The sequence below is a fragment of the Oryctolagus cuniculus genome, chromosome 7 (assembly GCF_051225735.1).
Source record: "Oryctolagus cuniculus isolate XC-2025 breed Fujian yellow rabbit chromosome 7, ASM5122573v1, whole genome shotgun sequence".
Classification (NCBI taxonomy): domain Eukaryota; kingdom Metazoa; phylum Chordata; class Mammalia; order Lagomorpha; family Leporidae; genus Oryctolagus; species Oryctolagus cuniculus.
In genome coordinates this window covers 16045953-16059812 of record NC_142873.1, presented here as the reverse complement: position 1 = coordinate 16059812, position 13860 = coordinate 16045953, and the positions used below count along the sequence as shown (strand labels likewise).

The window sequence follows — 13860 nt, the reverse complement described above, 5'->3', positions numbered from 1 at the left end:
AAGCCAGTCCCAAAGGGACAAATACCATATGTTCTCCCTGATTGGTGACAACTGACTGAACACCAAAAAGGAAACCTCCTGAAGTGAAATGGACACTATGAGAAACGGTGACATGATCAGCATAGCCCTGACTGTTAATGAACAACTTAATACATTATCCCTCTTAGTAGTTTTTTTTTTTGTCTGCTATACTTAATATGGTTTAATTCTGTAATTAATACACAGTTATTCTTAAGTGTTGAAATTTAACTGAAATGTGATCCCTGTTAAACATAAGAGTGGGGATAAGAGAGGGAAGAGATGTACTATTTGGGACATGCTCAAGCTGACTTGCCCCAAATGGTAGAGTTAGAAACATACCAGGGGACTCCAATTCAATCCCATCAAGGTGGCATGTACCAATGCCATCTCACTAGTCCAAGTGATCAATTTCAGTTCACAATTGATCATAATGAAAGGACTAAGAGTCAAAGGGAGCACATAAACAAGTCTAGTACCTGCTAATACTAACCGATAGAATAAATAAAGGGGAGAGTGATCCAACATGGGAAGCGAGATACTCAGCAGACTCATAGAATGGCAGATGTCCTAAACATCACTCTGGCCTCAGAGTCAGCCCTAAAGGCATTCCGATCTGGCTGAAAAGCCCATGAGAGTATTTCAGGCATGGAAAGCCAAGACACTCTGGCAAAAAAAGAAAAAAAAAACACCTAAATGAAAGATCTCTGTGAGTGAGATCCCAGTGGAAAGAACAGGTCTTCAAAGAAGGAGGTACCTTTCTCTGAAGGGAGGAGAGAAGCTCCGCTTTGACTATGACCTTGTCTAAACAAGATAAGAGTCGGAGAACTCAGAGGGCTTCCATAGCCTTGGAAACTCATGACTGGAGCATAGGGAGATTACTGATGCCATAGACAGGAGTGTCAATTTGTAAAGTCAATAACAGGAGTCACTGTGCACTTAATCCTCATGTAGGATCTCTGTCCTTAATGTGCTGTACATTGAGATTTAATGCTATAACGAGTACTCAAACAATATATTTCACTTTGTGTTTCTATGGGGGTGCAAACTGTTGAAATCTTTACTTAATGCATACTAAACTGATCTTCTGTAAAAAAAAAAAAAAAAAGAAAAAAAAGAAATTATCAATTCCCAACTTGACTCTCACTGGGATTAAACATGACAATAGGTCTGGTCTGATTTCATCATCATTTAAAAAATCATCTATTATTTTTCACTTTAAGTTTCTGTGTGGGAGCAAACTGTTGAAATCTTTACTTAATGTATGCTAAACTGATCTTCTGTATATAAAGAGAATCGAAAATGAATCTTGATGTGAATGGAAGGGGAGAGGGAATGGGAAAGGGGAGGATTGCGGGTGGGAGGGACGTTATGGGGGAGAAGCCATTGTAATCCATAAGCCGTACTTTGGAAATTTATATTCATTAAATAAAAGTTAAAAAAAAAAGAAAAAAAAAGAAAACTAAGTACCACAGATAAAGCAACTCAGTCAACTCCAAAGAATTCAGTATCATAGAGACACCCATGACAATAACAAAATGAAGAAAAATTACCTCATGTGTTTGCTAACTTAAAATGACACTTCTAAGTAATTCATGAACTAAGAGAAATATAAATCAGAACAGAAATCACAAACCAGTTAGCAACAAGTAAGAAAACTGAGAGATGCAGCTAAAGTTATAGAGGGAAATTCTCAGTCTTTACAAACGAGTTGAACACAGAATGTGTAAGTTAGCTAAAGACTAGAACTAATAGTAGGAAATACAAACACGGAAACCATTATAGGAACATACAGAAAATGCAGATACATCAGTTAGCCAAGGAATATGTTTCTTTGAGAATCTAATTAAGTAGAAATGGTTTTGGCAAGATTGAAGGAGAAAAAAATAAGATAAAGCAAAATAGTTGTTTTTAGCATCAGTGAAACTCATAAACAAGGTTGAATAGAAAATTCGCAGAAGAATACAAAATGTTTATGAAAAAACAATGTGTTATTTAAGTTCATATATGCTAAAGCTTTAAATAAGAGTAAGGGAATGATGAACACTAAGTGGAGAGCAGTGGTTTCCTTTGGCAGAAAATTGAGAAAGGGAGTTTTTCACAGTGTCTTTAAATCCATGGGTTTAATTTGTTCCTCAAGCTGGGGGCTAGGTATTTAGGGATTCATTACACCAATTCCATTTCTTTTCATAAGAATGAAATATTTTATAAGAAGCATTTTATAAAGCATTAAGTTCCACAATATTTTACTCTTTCCACCATCTCCTCTTTTAATCTCATTGTAAACTCAAGTCCCACCAATTCTACATTTTCTACAAATTCTCCTTTCCTTTGACCTCCAACCTGTTGGCCTACCTTTCCAACCTAGCCTGACACTACCATGGACAACTCTCATCATTCCTCACAGCAAGCTCAGGATGGAGAACTCTGTCCAATCACATTCTCCCTTATCAATTTCCTCAATAAACCTATGTTGATTTTGCAATAGCCAGAAATATGTTTTATTAATTATTGACTGTGCTTCAAATTATTGAATGTACTGCAGGGGGAAGAGGAGGAGGGGAGGAGGAGAGGGAGGAGGAGAAGAGGAAGACTAAAACACACCTTCCCCAGCCTGCCTGCGCCCGGGGTGTGGCTCCTGGCAGCCGGACCTTTGCTCTGGGGGAGGCAGCTTCCCTGCACCCTTATCTTGGGCCATCGGTGCAGTCAGGAGGGGTGCCAAGCCCCCTCCGGCATTTGGGGAACCTGAGGCTGGGCTTGCGTGAGGTCACTGGCACGGTCCAGGTCAGGTCACTTCGACCTAGAAAATCCTTCCTGGGCACCTGTGCTGGGGGAACCTGGAAACCCAAGGCCCTGCAGAAGGTTCCGGGCTGCATCGCTAGGAGCTGGCCCCATGGCCCAGCGTCTTCAGCCACGGCCGGTGCACAGCACCCTATATCCCGGTACTGGTGGAGTCCCAGCCACTCCACTCTGATCCAGCTCCCTGTGAAAACACCTGGGAAGGCAGTGGAAGACGGCCCAAGCACCCACATGGGAGACCAAGATGGAGCTCCTGGCTCTGGGCTTTGGCCTGGCCCAGCCCTGGCTGTTGCAGCCATTTGGGAAGTGGATGGAAGACCTCTCACTATCTCCCTCTCCTTCTCCATCTCCCTCTCCCACTCCCTCTCTCTGTCTCTTTGCCTCTCTCTGTCTCTCTCCCTCTCTCTGTCTCTCCCTCTCCCTCTCTCTGGCTGTCTCTCTCTCTCCTCCCTCTTTCTGTCTCTCCCTCTACCTCTCTATCTCTCTCTCCCTCTCCCTGTCTCTGTCTCTCTCTCTCCCCCTCTCCCTGTCTGTCTCTCCCTCTCTCTCCCCCTCTCTCTCTCCCTCCCTCTCTCCCTTTCTCTTTCTCTCTCCCCCTATTGCTCTGCCTTTCAAAAGATAAGACATCAGCTCACAGAGTCAGCACTCTGAGTCCAGCCGGGACCCATCCACGTGGGGCCACTGGCCACTCGTGACGACAGGGCCCCCGCTGCCCTCTGAGGCCCAGCGAATTTATGAGACAGGACGTCACGATCCGGCCAAGGTTCTGCATTTCCCTGGGCAGCCTTGGACGGCACAGGCTGAGGGAACTCACAGACTAGCAGCTCTCAGCTCCTCTTGAAAACTTGCTAAAACTGTAAACTTGTGGGGCTGGCGCTGTGGCGCAGCAGATGAAGCCACCACCTGCAGTGCCGGCATCCCATATGGGCACCGTTTCGAGTCCTGGCTGCTCCACTTCTGATGCAGCTCTCTGCTGTGGCCTGGGAAAGCAGTAGTGGATGGCCCAAGTCCCTGAGTCTCTGCCACCCACGTGGAAGCTCCAAGCAGGTTTGACCCAGCCCAGCCCTGGCTGTCATGAACATTTGGAGACTGAATGAGCGCATGGAAGAGCTCTATCTCTTGGCTTTTCAAATAAGAAAACAAACTTAACTCTTAAGAAAAATAGCTGTTTTAGACTAGCAATCACTTACTGTGCCAATAACACTTCACGGTCGCTGAGGCTCTCTGTGCGCAGGACACTGCTTTGAACAGTTACTCAGGTCCCTGCGTTCTCAATCATGCCCATCCTGCAGATGAGGAACACTGAGGCCTTGGCGGGGATAAGGTTTGCAGAAGCTCACACAGCCTGTAGACCCCAAGTCCAAGCCCCACCCCTGCTCTCCCACTGTGTGGCTCTCTGAGCAGGCGACTGGTTTTCCTGTCTCGGGGGGGACCCCTCGGGGCCCACCTCAACCGCCCGTCAGGCGAGAATCCCCCCTAAAAGGAGCCCCCCAGGCCTCCCCCAGCCCCACTCGCACTGCGGGCGTGCGGGGACCGTGGAGCGCTGATCACCTGTGTCCTGGAGACCATGAGAGCGAGTGAGGAGAGATCAGCAGACCCTGCAGAGAGGGAGGCTGGACTCAGGGGAGGATGTGGGGTGGCCCCAGGACCTGAGCACCCCATGCCCTGTCCCTGGGCTCCAAGCCCTGCCCCTCGGGCCTAAGCCCCGCCCCTTGGATCCAAGGCCCGCCCCACCCCCCCTGCCACTGTCTTCTTCCCTGACTCTCCCTGGAGCCCGCTCCTCAGCTCCTGTCACGCACCCCAGCCTCCCTCGTGCTCAGGCCCCCTCCGTCTCCCCGCTAAGGTCGGGCCTGGAAGCCCCCCTACCCTCATTACAGGAGTCTCCAGCCCTTTCCTGCTCCCAGGGTCACACAGGGCCTGGCTACATGGTCAGGGAGGTGGCCTCACCGCGGGGCGTTCCCGACTGCAGCCCGCGCCCCCTAGGCCCTCTAAGCCATGTTTCATTCTTTGCGCTGGGCCCCGCCCCCGCGGGTCAGGCCCCTCCCACTCGCGCTTGCCAGGAGAGCCCCGCCCCCTCGTCAGCCTCATGGTCAGGCCCCGCCCCTTTCTCACTGCTCCTGGGACGCCTCGTGGGCACCTCGTGCGGAAGCCTTCCCCGTCCTCTGCCGCTTCCTCCCCCGAGCGCAGCGTCCTTGAGTCGCCGCAGCCCCCGCACCGCCCCCAGCGTCCCGCGGGAGCCCCGGACCCCCTCCCCCCAGCCCTCTTCCATCCCGGGCTCCGCTTACCCAGGGCCCCAGCTCCCGCGCAGCGGGCTGTCTGGCGACCTGGCTACTCGACATGGCCCAGCCAGCAGGGACGCGCGGCTCGGAGGCCGGCCCAGACCCAAGCGCGCACGCGAGCTGTCCCGCGGAGGATCGCGGCCCGGACGAGCGGCGCAGGGGCTGGGGCCGCAGGCGGGACAGGACGCGCGGCGCCCGGGACTGCTTGGGGCGCCGGGCCGGGTTGTCAGGCGGGGCTGGGGGCGGGGCGGCGGAATTCCCAGGCGCCGCCGGTCTGCGCGCCCATTGGCCCGCTCGCCGCGGTGACATCACGGCAGGGGAACGGGAGAACCCCTGCGCGTCACGCGACCCGGGGGCGGGGCCGGTCGGGAAGGGGAGGCGGGGCGCTGCAGAGGGGCAGAGGCGGAGTCTCCTACCGCCCATTGCCTGCAGAGACCACTGAGGCCACGAGCCGGGTTTCTGCGTGAGACGGGAGCCTGGCGCTTCTCCGGCCCGGGGCTTCACAGCCGCTGTCCGTGGTGGTACAAGCGTAGGCTGGGCACGGGCTCTGGGACTTGCGCCCGCCCCTGGTTGTCTCCAGTGCCTGGACCACAGCTGTGCATGGCCGTGGGCGGGCTCCCGTGAGCACAGGGACATCAGTGACATCTGGGAACCGTGCGCCCAGCCTCTGAGCACAGGGGCTCCTGGGGGCCCGCACATAGGGCAAGCGCCCGCATCCCGCGTGGCCCGTGGGCGGCGTTTGGGTGTTCCAGCTCTTCACTGCGTTGTCCAGGCAGACAGAGTGGCCCAGCCTAGGCTGACCGAGCCCCGTGTGAGCCGTTGCCTGCTCTGGACCCTGGGCACAGCACTCCCCAGGCCGGCCCTGGCAGTGGACTGAGCGTGGCCCAAGTGCTTGGGCCCTGCACCCCATGGGAGACCAGGAGAAGCACCTGGCTTCTGGCTTCAGATCAGCGTGGTGCGCCGGCTGCAGCACACTGGCCGCGGCGGCCATTGGAGAGTGAACCAACGGCAAAGGAAGACCTTTCTCTCTGTCGCTCTCTCTTACTGTCCACTCTGCCTGTCCAAAAAAAAAAAAATATCTTGGACATTCAATCTGAAGCTAATGTAGGCAGGCAGGTCACAAATTTGTGTCCTGGACAACATATCACTTAATTCTGAGCATTGGACAGTGGCGTCTCTGTTCAGTGTCTATTCTCAGCTGAATATTTCTGTAATTAGTTGTGTGACAAGGTGAAATATTACCTTTCTGGTTTGGATTTCCTCAATTATGAAATATGTATAGGATCATAAAAATCTTGTAAGTAGTCAATACACTGTAGTTGACAGCATTTTGCACATATAAAATATGAAATATGACATAAGAGAACTGTCTTTTTAAGAATTGTTTTCTCATGAAGATCGAATTTTCCCACAGGATACTCCCCAAATTAGTCTGCCATATGTAAGAAATTGTTAAACTGTGTCTGAGTTGGGACTGTGAGTCTGCCGATTAAATGAGTTGACAAGTTGTCTTCATTATGTCCGTGGTTCCCTTTAATCCTAAGTATATGATTATTCTGCATTTTTAATAGCTTCAGTTCCACAGAACACATTTTCAAAGCATTTCACCATTGGCTGGTAATTCCTTATCTCCCATTAGCAGTACAATGAAGCCTACAGTTTTCAAGTCCCAGCAAAGAGTTTTCAATCCCTGCTTTGTATTCATCCATTTATCCACCAAAGACATTTATCAAATCAGAATTATGTGATGGTACTTCAAAAAGTTTGTTGAAAAATTGAATTGAAAGATAAGTTTATTTTGATACAAAAACATTTTGAAATCCAGGCAGTCTTTTTTCAAAATATATATTTCCTATGAACTTTTTAAAGTATCTTTGTACACCGAAAGAACAGTTACACACTTGTGATAAAATTTGCTATTTATTTACCGTTTCCCACTCAGTCTTAAATACAGATGTTTACAGTTTAGTTGCCTTGATTTATCTTAAGTCCTATACATAATCATTGCACAATTTTAATAGTTTCCAAATTTGGGGGTTGTTTTGTCCTTAATTCCTTTTTTAATTGAAAAAATGTTTGTGATGATGCATCTATTGGTGGCTTAAAGAATAATAATTTTTAAAAAACAACCGTGTACCTTGTGCTCAACTTACAAAAGAAAAGTTAACAATTCTTTTGAAGCTTCCTCTGCTCTCTTCCCAAATCACATCAATGTTCTTTGCCCGCGGTAGTAATTACTAACCTGAACATATGTTTACTGGGAGCCAGTGCTGTGGCAGCGCAGCTCTCTACTATGGCCTAGGAAAGCCACAGAAGACGGCCAAAGTGCATGGGCCCCTGTACCCACATGGGAGACCCAAAAGAAGCTCCTGGCTCCTGGCTTTGGACCAGCACAGCTCTGGCCATTGCAGCCACTTAAAGAGTGAATCAGCAGGTGGAAGACTTCTCTCTCTGTCTCTCCCCTTCTCTGTCTATAATTCTCTCTCTCAAATAAATAAATTAAATCTTCAAAAAATTTTGTTTTTAGGGCAACATTGTGAGATTCATCCACGTTGAGATGTGTTTGGTAATTTAATCATTTTTACTGCTATGTACTGCTCCACAATTTATTCTGACCCACTCATCTGAGCCTGCACTGTTGTCTCCCTGGGTCCCCATAGCAGGAAACTAGAGTGAGGAGGCAGAGGCAGGTATAGAACCCAGTACTCCGATGTGGGACATAGGCAACTTACCGGCTAGGCCAAACATCTGCCCCCATTGCCATTTGTGCTGTCTTTCCTCTTCCGTGAAATGTTTGTTAATGACAAGAGTGCATTTATTGTCTTTTCTTTATCGATTCCTAGATTGTGTGTATGTATATAATATTTCTGACCTGGCTTTTTACACTCGTGCTTTGAATTTCGATGCACTTAGTTTCTTCTTCTTCTTCTTCTTCTTCTTTTTTTTTTTTTTTTTTTGCATTTGGCACATTTCTTTATTTTTCCAAAGTTGATTCAAATTTGACTTCAAGCCACTATCCCAATGAGCTGGCCAGAAGTGCAATCCCAGGCACACTACTGAGCCTCCCTCCCCCAACCTCCACCTCTTGTCAAGGTCCCAGGGCCTTAAGCAGTGTCAGGGCCTCGGGGAAGCTGCTGTCTCAGCAGCGGCTGTGGCAATACCCATCAGGGCCCGGGGCCTTGTGCACCTTGGGCCTGGTGGCTGTGCTGATCTGGGGCTCCTTCTGGGATGTGGGACTCTTAGGGGAGGAGTACAAGCTCTCAACTCAAGATCCACCCTCCCTGAGGGTCCCAGGCCTTGTCACCTCCAGACACTGCCTAGCATTGGGGGGTGGGACCTCTCCCCACTCCTGCCAGCTCTCATTACACTCTGTCCCTTCCCCTTCTAGGGTGAAAATCTCTCCCTCTTCCTTCTTGTTGCTGTCAAAGGTCCATCCTCTTTTCCTTCCCCCTCCAGGACACCGCTCAGGATCTCTATAAAGAGTCAAGGTTATCACAAAGAACAGGACAATCCACTGGCTTCCAGTTGCTTCTATGTTCTGATCCCCAAAAATACCCAAGGCAAGGAAATACCAGGAACTGACTTTGCTTGAAAAAGCCAGAGGAGGGGCGAAAATTCAGCCTGGTGGTGGAGATGCCCACAGCTGGGTTCCACTCCCAGCTCCAGCTCCTGACTCCACTTTCTGCTAATGCAGACCCTGCGAGGCACCGGTGACGTCTCAAGTTCAGTCCTTGGGAGACCTGGATCTTGGTGCTTCCATCTTCAATCAGCCCCAACCTGGCCCCAGCTGTGGCAGGAATCTGGGGAGTGAACCAGTGAATGGAAGATCTCTCTCTCTCTCTGCCTTTCAAATAAATAAATGAAAGGAAAGAACTGGTGATTTTACCTGGCTTGAGCATCTCTCAAGTACTCCTTCCCACTCAAGGACTTGGGCCACCTTCCACTGCCTGCCCAGGTACAATGGCAGGAAGCATAGGTTTGTAGGTTCAAGGTCAGGCGGTCTCCGTGGTTCAGGCATCTGGTGGGGGTGGCAGATGCCGCCATGGCAGCGTGCATGAAGGTGAAGGGTCACTGGGAGCCAGGAAGTGGGGGGGAGGGCTGGAGAGGGGGGAGTAAAGGGGAAGGGAGAGTGAGGGAGAGGAGGGGAGATAAGGAGGAGAGGGAGGGGCCTAACCCCACTCAGGCTTCTACAAGCAACCCCTTGTGAGAAGCACCTTAGTTTCTTCATTTTAATGTAATCAAATTTATGGAGATCTTTCATGTTTTAAAGGCCTGTTTTAGAGAAGCTTTAGGTTCACAATGAAATTGAGAAGAAAGTACAGAGATTTCCCATGTACTATGCCCCCCACACACACAGCTTCCACTGTTATCAGTATTCCTCACCAGAGTGAGGCATTTGTTACAGTGAGGAACCAACACTGACACATCACTGTCACTCAAAGAGCATGGTTTACAGCAGGGTTCACTCTTGGTGTTTATGTATTCCATGGGTGTGGCCAATGTGTAATAACATGAATATGCACTTATAGCATCAGACACAGTATTTTCACAGCAGCTGGGAAAAAAAGAAATTTCTGTGTTCCTCCTGTTCCTTCCTTTCCCGTCCCAGACACTGACAACTGCTGATCTTGTGCTGCCTCATGGTTTTACCTAATTTCTTCCCCTTTGAATTGCATTTTTGTTGTTTTTTAAAAACATCTTCTATCTCCAGGTTATGAAAGTCTTCTGCTATGGCTTCTTTTAAAACTTTTAAATGTTTGTCTTTCTCATGTAAATTCCTAATTTATCTTCATTGAGTTTTAGTATAGTAGGAGGTAAGAATGCATTTTCAAGGTGTGACTACAAGGAAAGCCAAATATTGCAGTATCACTGAACTACAATACTGCTTCTTTCATAGTCCAGGTATCATCGCCTATGTGGGTTTTGGTCTGGGTTCTTTATTCTAGTCCATATATCCATTTGTGCTTATTCATGTGATACAGTCTTGATTATTTTATCTTTCTAAAACTCCAGGCATGGAGAAAACGAATTCCTCCACCTACCCTATCATTCTTTTACAGAAGCATTTTTGTTTTTGTTCTCATTGACTTTCTCTCTCTGCTCTCCACATTTTCTTTAATTTTTGCATAGTAATATATTCACATGGTTCACAATGATAGATGCAAGAGAGCACCCTGTGATGATTCATCCTCCAGCTTCTGTCTCTCCGTCGAGTACCCTTCTACATATACAGCTGCAACTAATTTCTTCAGTATCCCTCCAGGGACACCCAGAGTGTTTTAGCCACATCAACCATGAGTCATGAGTATGTATGTAGTCTCTTCTTCCACTTTTGTCATGGCTATACATATTGTTGCAGAATGTTTTATATTTTGCTTTATCTGTAATAAAACCTTATGTATCTTCTTTATTAGTACATAAAATGTTTCCTTTTCTATGGCTTAAAATATTCCATTTTAAGAATATACCATAATTTATTTTCTCAATCACCTAGTGCTATCATTTGGAAATGTGTTTTCCCTACCAAAACTCATGTTGAAATCTGATTCCCAATGTAACAGTGCTAAGACATAGTGGGATCTTTAAGAGGTGGTTAGGACTTTAAGAGGATTTGATTATTTCTTGCAAGGCTGGATCAATTCTCATGAAAGCAGGCTGTGTAGAGCAGGTCAACTCCTTTGTCTCCTGCCTCTAGCCCATATGCACATGCTTGGCTTACATATTTTGGCCCTGAGTTGATATAGTACATGGCCCTTATAGGAAGTCAAGCAGATATAGCACAACACTCTTGGATTTCCAGAACCAGAGGTCAAAATAAACCTATTTTCTTCACCAATTAAAGTAGTCTCAACTATTCTGTTATTGCAACAGAAAACAGAATGAAAAAAAATATGTACTGGAGGAACTTATCTGCATTTTCCCTTATTTTGCAGTAAGATAATGCTAAAATTATTAACTTTTAAGGAATATTTCACATACATGAAAATATTTCTGTAGAAGATAAATCCTCAGAAATAAAATTCCATGTGCATTTAAATAAATAAAACTTATAAAATACTTCTTAGGGATATTACCATGAACTTACAAGCATTTGTTTAATGGTTAAGATGCTGTTTGGGACACCTGTGTCCCATACCAAAGAGTCTGTCTTTGAGTCCCAACTCTACTCAAGCTTCCATCTTCCTGATAATATGCACCTGGAAGGCAGCAAGTGATGGCTAAAGTGGTTAGGTGCCTGCCTCCCACATGAAAGATCCAGGTGGAGTTCCAATCTTTGGTTTTACCCCGGCCCAGCCTTGGGTAGTGCAGGTATTCAGAGAGGGAACCAGCAGATGGGAGATATTTCTGTTTCTCTCTGCCTCGCCCTCTCCTTTTTCTGCTCTCTTTCTTTCAAATAATAATCTAAAACCCCCAATCTCCCTTTAGAAATTTTATTTCTGGGCGAACATAGCCGAAGTCGGCGAGGACAGCGGCGCCCGCGCCCTGCAGCCCCGTGCTGTGCCTCGCGGCCGCCGCCACCGCCGTCGCCAGGCGCGATCGCGGGCCCGGGGCCCGGCGCGGGCGGGGGCGCGGGCGCGGCGCCGGCGCTGGTGGCCCTGGAGGCCGCCTCGGTGCGGCAGAGCCTGGGGCCTGCGTGGCTCCAGGGCCGTGAGTTCGAGTTCCTCATGCGGCAGCCGAGCGTCACCATCGGCCGCAGCTCCTCGCAGGGCTCCGTGGACCAGAGCAGGCGCCTGCCCAGCTTCATCTCGCGGTGCCACCTGCAGCTCAGCTTCCAGGAGCCGCACTTCTACCTGCACTGCCTCGGCAAGGACCGCGTCTTCGTGGACGGCGCTTTCCAGCGGCGCGGCGCGCCCGCCCTGCAGCTGCCCAAGCAGTGCACCTTCCGGTTCCCCAGCACGGCCATAGATCCAGTTCATGTCTCTGTACCACAAAGAGGAGGCTCCGGAGTCCCCGCTCCGGCCTCAGTACCCCCAGATCTCCCCGCTCAAAATCCACATCCCGGAGCCGAATCTCCGGGGCATGGTCAGCCCCGACCCTTCCCTGACCGGCACGATCAGCGTCCCTAACTGCTGCCCGGCCAGTCCACATGGAGCTGGGTCCTCCGACTACCGCTTCGTCCAGAACGTGCCCTCGGACTGCAGCTGGCCGCCGAGTTTGCCGCAAAGGCCGCCTCGGAGCAGCAGGCAGACGCTTCCGGAGGCGACAGCCCTAAGGACGAGTCGAAGCCGCGGTACTCATGCGCGCAGCTGATCATGCAGGCCATCTCCTCGGCCCAGGACAGACAGCTCACACTCAGCGGCATCTGTGCACACATCACCAAGCATTACCCCCACCACCCTACCGCCGACAAGGGCTGGCAGAACTCCATCCTCCACAACATCTCTCTGAACCCCTACTTCATCAAAGTCCCCCGCTCCCAGGAGGAGCCGGGGAAGAGGTCTTTCTGGCAGATCGACCCGGCCTCCAAGGCCAAGCTGGTGGAGCAGGAGTTCCGGAAGCGTCGGCAGCAGGGCGTGTCCTGCTTCCGCACCTGCTTTGGGCCCCTGTCCTCCAGGAGTGCTCCTGCTTCACCCCCCCACCCCGGGCTCATGTCCCCTCATTCCAGTGGCCTGCGGTCACCAGAGTGTCTGTTCCGGGAGGGCTCCTCCGTCTCACATGAACCTGACCTTGGGTCAAAGTCAGCCTCCCTTCCTGAGTACTGATATTCCCAGAGTGCGCCAGGCTCCCCCGTGAGCGCCCAGCCAGTGGTCATGGCTGTGCCCCCTCGGCTGTCCAGCCTCATGGCCAAGCCGGTGGCCTACATGCCGGCCTCCCTTGTGACCTCGCAGCAGCCCTCGGACCACGCGATCCACTTGCTGCAGCAGGCCCCCACCGTCACCATGGTCCCAGTGTCACCACCGCTGCCAGCTCCACCAACGGATACATCCTCGCCAGCCAGGTCTCGGCCAGAGGCCCCCACGATGCAGTGGGCTCGGCCGTGCTGGACCTGGGCACTGAAGCCAGAGGATTGGAAGAGAAACCCACCATTGCATTTGCCACAATCCCTGCGGCCAGCCGGGTCATTCAGACCATGGCCAGCCAGATGGCCCACGCAGTCCCTGAACACACGGTCACCATCCTGCAGCTGGCTGCCCCCGTGACCATCGGGCCCTCTCTGCCCTCCTTCGTGACTTCCTTTCACGGAAGACGTTTGGACACCTTAGGTGGTTTCACTTCTGTTTCGGGAAGGGAGGCAGGAGCTGTGTTCTGGGTCTGTCCTTAGACTGAGCTGTGTCCCACAGGCCCATGTGTGGGAGGGAGATTTTTTTTTTTCTTACCTGAATGATGATTCCACTGTAAAAATAATTTCAGGGGAAGGGGCGGGTGTTCAGGGTGTGTGTACGAGAGTGTGGGAGTGTGTGTGAATGTGTTTTTTTTTTTTTTTTACAGTGACTGAGTATTTTTCACAATATGTCTAATAATCAGAGCTTTAAAAAGCAGTGGTGTCCTATCAGGTGGGCACCTCAGTTCCAGAACTCAGGCCATGCAGGTCCTGTCCAGGCACAGTGCCCGTCCCACACCCATGGCCGCCCACACTGGCACTCGGGGACAGAAAGCCGACAGGCCCACGCCGGTGCCGTCTCTCTTAAGTAGGGTACAGTGTTTTTTGTTTTTTGTTGTTTTTTTTTTTAATAAGGAGCCATACTTTAAAAAAAAATTCAAGATCTGAATGTGATTTCTAATTGTATCAGACGTTAATGTTTTAAAGCTATAACAAAGTTTA

General features: G+C 49.8%; 1 pseudogene; it reads left to right on the top strand.

Annotated features, from left to right (window-relative positions):
- The first annotated feature begins 4094 nt into the window (after positions 1-4094).
- On the top strand, positions 4095-13359 carry LOC138850337 (forkhead box protein K1 pseudogene; annotated as a pseudogene).
- The last annotated feature ends 501 nt before the right edge of the window (positions 13360-13860 follow it).